A 9,645-nucleotide genomic window follows, 5' to 3' on the forward strand; every position below is an offset into this window, starting at 1 on the left:
GGGAACAGAAAATTTTGTCTGTAAATGGGAAGTTTGGAGAGCTCTTTAATCAAATGGCTAATTGTCTTGTTATGGAAACTGAAGTTTGATTTCCTCCTTTGCCCTTTTCCTGCAGAGCTCAGTTCTGGACGAGGGTGAAGACGGCGCTCTTTCCGACACCACCTTGGAAGGAGCGCAGGGTGAGGAGCCTCCTAGGAAAGGAACAGCATCACTGGGGGTAAGTCATGCCGGCACAGTGGCATTTTGGAAGGCTGCTCATGAACTGCGGACAACTGAAGTTAAGAGTGTTGTGTTTATGCACAATGTTCAGAAATGCCAGACTTTGTTTTGGGATTCTCACTTGAGAAGGTTGCTTTGTGCAGATTTTCCTCCTGGTTTAAATCTAAGCGATGGAGTTAGTTTTGGACATTTTAATTGTGATCTCTAACATACATAATGCTACTGAAAATGTGATTCCTAGGATTGGTTGTCGGAACAGCGTTTCAATTGAATGTTCATTCAGTGTTTCTGGAAACTATGTATGCACGTAGTGAAAGAGTCAAGCTTAAGACATGCCATCTGATTATAACTCAGTGGGTGGGAGGGACACATTTCTCCGGCTTTGAACTGCTTAGATGCAAATACAGAGGTAGGTGGCAGAACTCTGCTCAGAGGTAGAGGAGGCCCCAGGTAGAGTGGGAAGAATTCCCAGTATCGTCACTAATAGGCAGTGGGGCATAATTATTAAGGCCAGAGTCCTCTGGGGAGCGCTTGGCTTAAAGGACCCCAGAGTGTTACAGACTTGTAGGGGAGGGAATAAAAAACCTCTTTTCCAAAGGACTATTGAAAAAGAGCCTAGAATCAAAACTCAAGAGAATGAAATCTTCACAGTCCGCAGAGATTTCTGCTGTGTAAGCATACCGTAGCAGGGCCAGAAAAGCATGCGTGCAATGTATCCGTAAGGAAAGCAAAACGGAACGGGGCAGAAGGGGAACAGAAAATTTTGTCTGTAAATGGGAAGTTTGGAGAGCTCTTTAATCAAATGGCTAATTGTCTTGTTATGGAAACTGAAGTTTGATTTCCTCCTTTGCCCTTTTCCTGCAGAGCTCAGTTCTGGACGAGGGTGAAGAGGGCGCTCTTTCCGACACCACCTTGGAAGGAGCGCAGGGTGAGGAGCCTCCTAGGAAAGGAACAGCATCACTGGGGGTAAGTCATGCCGGCACAGTGGCATTTTGGAAGGCTGCTCATGAACTGCGGACAACTGAAGTTAAGAGTGTTGTGTTTATGCACAATGTTCAGAAATGCCAGACTTTGTTTTGGGATTCTCACTTGAGAAGGTTGCTTTGTGCAGATTTTCCTCCTGGTTTAAATCTAAGCGATGGAGTTAGTTTTGGACATTTTAATTGTGATCTCTAACATACATAATGCTACTGAAAATGTGATTCCTAGGATTGGTTGTCGGAACAGCGTTTCAATTGAATGTTCATTCAGTGTTTCTGGAAACTATGTATGCACGTAGTGAAAGAGTCAAGCTTAAGACATGCCATCTGATTATAACTCAGTGGGTGGGAGGGACACATTTCTCCGGCTTTGAACTGCTTAGATGCAAATACAGAGGTAGGTGGCAGAACTCTGCTCAGAGGTAGAGGAGGCCCCAGGTAGAGTGGGAAGTATTCCCAGTATCGTCACTAATAGGCAGTGGGGCATAATTATTAAGGCCAGAGTCCTCTGGGGAGCGCTTGGCTTAAAGGACCCCAGAGTGTTACAGACTTGTAGGGGAGGGAATAAAAAACCTCTTTTCCAAAGGACTATTGAAAAAGAGCCTAGAATCAAAACTCAAGAGAATGAAATCTTCACAGTCCGCAGAGATTTCTGCTGTGTAAGCATACCGTAGCAGGGCCAGAAAAGCATGCGTGCAATGTATCCGTAAGCAAAGCAAAACGGAACGGGGCAGAAGGGGAACAGAAAATTTTGTCTGTAAATGGGAAGTTTGGAGAGCTCTTTAATCAAATGGCTAATTGTCTTGTTATGGAAACTGAAGTTTGATTTCCTCCTTTGCCCTTTTCCTGCAGAGCTCAGTTCTGGACGAGGGTGAAGAGGGCGCTCTTTCCGACACCACCTTGGAAGGAGCGCAGGGTGAGGAGCCTCCTAGGAAAGGAACAGCATCACTGGGGGTAAGTCATGCCGGCACAGTGGCATTTTGGAAGGCTGCTCATGAACTGCGGACAACTGAAGTTAAGAGTGTTGTGTTTATGCACAATGTTCAGAAATGCCAGACTTTGTTTTGGGATTCTCACTTGAGAAGGTTGCTTTGTGCAGATTTTCCTCCTGGTTTAAATCTAAGCGATGGAGTTAGTTTTGGACATTTTAATTGTGATCTCTAACATACATAATGCTACTGAAAATGTGATTCCTAGGATTGGTTGTCGGAACAGCGTTTCAATTGAATGTTCATTCAGTGTTTCTGGAAACTATGTATGCACGTAGTGAAAGAGTCAAGCTTAAGACATGCCATCTGATTGTAACTCAGTGGGTGGGAGGGACACATTTCTCCGGCTTTGAACTGCTTAGATGCAAATACAGAGGTAGGTGGCAGAACTCTGCTCAGAGGTAGAGGAGGCCCCAGGTAGAGTGGGAAGTATTCCCAGTATCGTCACTAATAGGCAGTGGGGCATAATTATTAAGGCCAGAGTCCTCTGGGGAGCGCTTGGCTTAAAGGACCCCAGAGTGTTACAGACTTGTAGGGGAGGGAATAAAAAACCTCTTTTCCAAAGGACTATTGAAAAAGAGCCTAGAATCAAAACTCAAGAGAATGAAATCTTCACAGTCCGCAGAGATTTCTGCTGTGTAAGCATACCGTAGCAGGGCCAGAAAAGCATGCGTGCAATGTATCCGTAAGGAAAGCAAAACGGAACGGGGCAGAAGGGGAACAGAAAATTTTGTCTGTAAATGGGAAGTTTGGAGAGCTCTTTAATCAAATGGCTAATTGTCTTGTTATGGAAACTGAAGTTTGATTTCCTCCTTTGCCCTTTTCCTGCAGAGCTCAGTTCTGGACGAGGGTGAAGAGGGCGCTCTTTCCAACACCACCTTGGAAGGAGCGCAGGGTGAGGAGCCTCCTAGGAAAGGAACAGCATCACTGGGGGTAAGTCATGCCGGCACAGTGGCATTTTGGAAGGCTGCTCATGAACTGCGGACAACTGAAGTTAAGAGTGTTGTGTTTATGCACAATGTTCAGAAATGCCAGACTTTGTTTTGGGATTCTCACTTGAGAAGGTTGCTTTGTGCAGATTTTCCTCCTGGTTTAAATCTAAGCGATGGAGTTAGTTTTGGACATTTTAATTGTGATCTCTAACATACATAATGCTACTGAAAATGTGATTCCTAGGATTGGTTGTCGGAACAGCGTTTCAATTGAATGTTCATTCAGTGTTTCTGGAAACTATGTATGCACGTAGTGAAAGAGTCAAGCTTAAGACATGCCATCTGATTGTAACTCAGTGGGTGGGAGGGACACATTTCTCCGGCTTTGAACTGCTTAGATGCAAATACAGAGGTAGGTGGCAGAACTCTGCTCAGAGGTAGAGGAGGCCCCAGGTAGAGTGGGAAGTATTCCCAGTATCGTCACTAAGAGGCAGTGGGGCATAATTATTAAGGCCAGAGTCCTCTGGGGAGCGCTTGGCTTAAAGGACCCCAGAGTGTTACAGACTTGTAGGGGAGGGAATAAAAAACCTCTTTTCCAAAGGACTATTGAAAAAGAGCCTAGAATCAAAACTCAAGAGAATGAAATCTTCACAGTCCGCAGAGATTTCTGCTGTGTAAGCATACCGTAGCAGGGCCAGAAAAGCATGCGTGCAATGTATCCGTAAGGAAAGCAAAACGGAACGGGGCAGAAGGGGAACAGAAAATTTTGTCTGTAAATGGGAAGTTTGGAGAGCTCTTTAATCAAATGGCTAATTGTCTTGTTATGGAAACTGAAGTTTGATTTCCTCCTTTGCCCTTTTCCTGCAGAGCTCAGTTCTGGACGAGGGTGAAGACGGCGCTCTTTCCGACACCACCTTGGAAGGAGCGCAGGGTGAGGAGCCTCCTAGGAAAGGAACAGCATCACTGGGGGTAAGTCATGCCGGCACAGTGGCATTTTGGAAGGCTGCTCATGAACTGCGGACAACTGAAGTTAAGAGTGTTGTGTTTATGCACAATGTTCAGAAATGCCAGACTTTGTTTTGGGATTCTCACTTGAGAAGGTTGCTTTGTGCAGATTTTCCTCCTGGTTTAAATCTAAGCGATGGAGTTAGTTTTGGACATTTTAATTGTGATCTCTAACATACATAATGCTACTGAAAATGTGATTCCTAGGATTGGTTGTCGGAACAGCGTTTCAATTGAATGTTCATTCAGTGTTTCTGGAAACTATGTATGCACGTAGTGAAAGAGTCAAGCTTAAGACATGCCATCTGATTGTAACTCAGTGGGTGGGAGGGACACATTTCTCCGGCTTTGAACTGCTTAGATGCAAATACAGAGGTAGGTGGCAGAACTCTGCTCAGAGGTAGAGGAGGCCCCAGGTAGAGTGGGAAGTATTCCCAGTATCGTCACTAATAGGCAGTGGGGCATAATTATTAAGGCCAGAGTCCTCTGGGGAGCGCTTGGCTTAAAGGACCCCAGAGTGTTACAGACTTGTAGGGGAGGGAATAAAAAACCTCTTTTCCAAAGGACTATTGAAAAAGAGCCTAGAATCAAAACTCAAGAGAATGAAATCTTCACAGTCCGCAGAGATTTCTGCTGTGTAAGCATACCGTAGCAGGGCCAGAAAAGCATGCGTGCAATGTATCCGTAAGCAAAGCAAAACGGAACGGGGCAGAAGGGGAACAGAAAATTTTGTCTGTAAATGGGAAGTTTGGAGAGCTCTTTAATCAAATGGCTAATTGTCTTGTTATGGAAACTGAAGCTTGATTTCCTTCTTTCCCCTTTTCCTGCAGAGCTGTGTTGAGGACCAGCCTTGACCATCTCGACGAAAAAGCCCTCCTCGACCAATTTTGCTCTTGAAAAGTACCATAGATAGGATAGGATAGGATAGGACAGGACAGAACATGATAGGTTAGGATAGGATAGGATAGGATAGGGTAGGATAGGATAGGATAGGATAGGATAGGATAGGATAGGATAGGATAGGATAGGATAGGATAGGACAGGATAGTTAAAGAGATTGTCTTTTTCAAAGCATTAGGCAAGACATACATGATAAGCAGCCGTGATTGAAAAGTCTTCGATTTACGTTAGTATTAGTAATGTTTGTTACGATTCTATAAGAGGGTACACATGGTTTTACACATTAATTAGTATAGTTTATTTATATTAGTAGTACAGTATATGTTAGTATATGTTTACACTCCTGTAAGATTTACCACTTCTATTTACAACATGTAGCTCCTAGTCCAAATAGTTCAAGAATACCAACTCAGGGGATTTTTGAGAGGGTAAAGATAGTGTGATCCCATAATTGACACTTTCCATTACATTACATATGAAAAAGATGTTTTTAATTGCTTTCCTGCCATCTTTATTCATGAGTATTAAACGTTTTTCCACTGGTATTTGCCTCCAGTTAGTCTGTGTTCGTACCCTAGACTTTCTTACAGCATGCCAGGTTGGGGGGTTTTGTTTAACACCTCACGCCACCTCCGTCGCTCTGTTGGAACTTCTTCCAGCTCCCACAGCTCATCTTCCCTGCTCCCTCGAGAACTTGAAATGCCACATTTCAGCTGCATGCCCTGTAGGTGTAACCCCTCAGCTACGACCTTCCTTCAGCATTGCTTTCGTTTTCAGCATCACACCCAGTAACAAGGTATGGACTGGTTGTAACACCACCAGCATTACTGGCGTGCATCTTCTTCAAATTCCTACAGTTTTTTATGAGGGTGGCTTCTGTGTTTTAACAACAGTGGGGCTAGAAGCGGTTGTCCAAGTAAACCAGTGTCACCTGCGTTACCCATCGAGTCACAGCAGCTTATCGTGAGCTCAGTGTAGTCCAGTTGCATGCTGCAAGTTAATAAATATAAAATGGTTTTGAGTGGTTGCATCTTTTCCCCATTGACCCCATGATGGCATTTTCCCCTCCTGGCCTCACAGCCATTACTTTGTTGGGGTTTTTTCCCCTCCCCTGCACACAATACTAAGGGTTGGAGTTTACACAGCACAGCTGCTTATTCTACCTCTCAGCACAATCCCTCTTCCCCTCAGACCTCTCACACAGGTGACCTGCGAGTCACAAGTCACTTCAGCACTAGGGGAGACTCCTAAAACTGCCAAAGTCACACCGAGCCCCTGAACTATGGCAGTTGCCTTTGCCAGGACTTTCATGACGACTGTCAACTGCCTTTCATGTTACAACAGCAAAGCCAAGAGGGATGATTACACTGAATTTAAGCTGCCTGTTGCTTTTTTCCTAGGGATACAAAACAAACCAACGCAACCTTGCTCAATTTCCTTCAGGATAAATACAATCTCTCTGTGATCTAGGAATTCCATATTGCCATCTTGAGAGTACACCGCCACTTGTCCTTTTCTAAACAAGGGCAAAGACAGCGTTATCAGATTACAAGCACTCTTACTGCAGATAATCATTTCTGGGGCCTGTCACCATAACCTTTTTTGGGAACAAGCTGCTTTGTCAGCTGGCTTGCTCCTTAGACTCTGTGAAACCTGTTGCTAGCTTCCACTGCCCTGTCACCAGACTCACTGGGGTAGGCACTTGCTGGGTGTTCATTCCCATCACCTGTGGGCTCCTGGGTTTCAGCTCTCATGTTCCACAGCAGAGCAAAAACCCCATACCAAGAGGAGGGGGGAAGGAGGAAAAGGAGCCCTCTGTGCGTCATGAAGCGGCCTGGCAAATTCTTACTTTCCCCTTGTTAAGTTCTGCCGACGGAAACTCATTTTCAAGGGGTCTGAGCAGGTGCATGACTACACACAGCACAAGGCGCCTTCACATTTGGGCTGCGGGTGCTAAACCTGCAGGAGGCTCAGAGGGGACACCCCTCCAGTGCCTGTGCTGCACCATAGCCCAGGACGGCGCAGTCCCTGCCCTGCGGACAGCAAACAGCTTCTCCACCAGAGCCCGGAGGCTGGCTCAAGCCTGAGCTCCTCCTTGCCCTCAGTTCCGAAGCCCATTATGTGACTTAGAAACAAGAAACAACCAAAAAAGCAAACCCCCCAAAACCCCAAGCCCGGAAAGTGGAAAAATAATGGACAAATACAGAAGCGTTTTAGCTGGCTCCTACTTTTCCAAAACACAATTAATTCCGAGCAGCAGGGCAAAGCCTGGGCAGCACCAGCCAAGGACCTAAAAACACAGACAGGGAAAAACAGCAGGTGGAACCACTGGCCATCCGCCGGGTCTTGCATAGGAAAACTCTGTCTATATGTGCACACAGGGATGCATATAGGTAGAGAAAACAGCAGCTAGATGGAGGCCATATCTGCTCTGAAACTGACATATTCATTTAATTCAGGTACTCTTTAGCTGTGTCCTTGCTCCCCTGAGACCGCCATCAGGCCCCTTGTACCACTCACTCCCAGAGTCAACTATTAGAAAAAAACCCCGCTCACAAAGAAACCCCGAACCAACCAACCCAGCCCAATGCTGTTGCCCAGATGCTTTTAATAAACTGCTACTGCTCTGCTTCAGGAAATCAAAGTTAACGAAACTCAGCCTCCCCGGGCATCCAAGCCAGCTCCGTGATAGCATCATTTCCTGAGAGCAGGGCTGTTGAGGACCATCTGAAGAACACAATGCAGCTGCACACGCGAGGCTAACCAGAAAGCGCTGGCATAAGCGGACCAAGGAGAAAAACAATGTTTGTTCCTCACAGACTGTTTCAAACAGGAAGTTCTGGGAGCAGAAGATATCTTGTGCTTAACCGCTGTGTAGTCGTGAAAAGAAACACAGTCTGGAAGAGCGATGATTGCTTAAGCAATAACATAGATGGCTACACCTAAAGCACATATCAGCCAGAAACAATAACGAGGAAACGGTTGTGAAAACTGGGGATTGAATAACCTGTAGAGGAATATTTGTGCGGCGGGTTTTTATCGTTTATTTCTCATAACACCCTTGTAAGCTTCAAGTATATAATCAAGCGACTTTTTTAACTAAACCATTCTGTACCTCCACGGAGTCCATGACATCATACAGCACACAGGGCATCGGGCAGCTCCAGCCCACGCGAGGTGACGGGGCGCTTGTGTCCAAAGAGCGGCTTTACCTGTTGGTGGGTGCCAGTCGCATCCAGCCTTGGGCGCCTGCCACCAGCACATCTGCAGGATGTGCTCTAAGGCCCGCGTAGCCCGGTGGCACCAGTACAGAAGGCTGTGCAAGTGATGCAGAGACCTTTTTTACCTTTTATTCTTTGAATGAGCTTCACTAAGCTTAAAAAAGCCCTTTCTGTGTTTTCCTTTTACTCATTTCCTGCATGGCCAGTACAGCGGTGCAACCCACCTCCCCGGGGAAGAGACCAAAGGGCGGCCGTCAGCCTGTGCCACAGACCACATCCCCAGCCCGCAGGCACCCGGGCAGGGTGAGCAGCTCTGGGAGTGGCGATGGCACACTCACCCCCCTACGGTGTCAAGTCCCTTCCCTCTCCAGCCCCCAGCACAAAGCAGGGAGTACTGTGAGAAGCACCAGGGGGTTTTCAGCCAAGATGTTCATGGAGAAACTGCTTCAACGGCTTCACGAAAGGTCACAAGAGGAAGGGCTGCTAAAACCAGAGCTCAGGCTGTCGCAGGCAAATCAGCTCCCATGGCTGGGATAAGGGAGAGGCCTCTCTGCCAGACACAGAGCTGAGTCTATTACAGAAGAAAAAGCACATGAGGGTGGAAGAGATAAGTATATGAGCAATGCATACGAACACAGCAAGGAGCCTTAACATGGAGAGGTAGCCACAGGACTGCATCGGAGAAATTACTCCAGGCCAGAGGAGCTCACCCACCCATGCTGGCTCATCCCTCCTCTTCTGACAGACTCAGATGCACATGCGCGTTACCATGTGCTGTGCCAAGCTGAGGCCCTGCTCCTCTCGTGCACCCTTCTCACCGCGGCTCCAGCAGCTGCCAGCCTTCAAACAGCATTACTAAAGGCTTGGGGAAACAGCTACACTGCAAAATGGAAACTGTCAGGCCCCAGGCCCCAGTCCCAAGGGAAGCGTGATGCGATGACCAACTTAGTAACATCACGCTCATATCCACGTTGACACCTGACAGCATGCTGGATGCTTACCAGTTCACAGAAGTCCTGCTTCTGAAGGCTACACCAAGCTTCTCACCAACATCTCTGGGATGGCCATCGTGCTTCAAGCAGGTCAGACTTGCCACTCGCAAAACCACATCGGAGGAGGAAGCAAGAGGGCTTGTCAGAAAGGAATGACCCAGGCTGCGTGTGGTGGCCCGCAGCAGACCTGCTCCCCTCAAGGATGCTGGAGAGGGACTCTTCACTAGGGACTGTAGCGATAGGACAAGGGGTAACGGGTTAAAACTTAAACTGGGGCAGTTTAGATTGGATATAAGGAAGAAGTTCTTTACTGTAAGGGCGGTGAGGCACTGGAATGGGCTGCCCAAGGAAGCTGTGAATGCTCCATCCCCGGCGGTGTTCAAGGCCACGTTGGACAGAGCCTTGGG

This window comes from Lathamus discolor, chromosome 3, assembly GCF_037157495.1.
Source record: "Lathamus discolor isolate bLatDis1 chromosome 3, bLatDis1.hap1, whole genome shotgun sequence".
Lineage (NCBI taxonomy): Eukaryota > Metazoa > Chordata > Aves > Psittaciformes > Psittacidae > Lathamus > Lathamus discolor.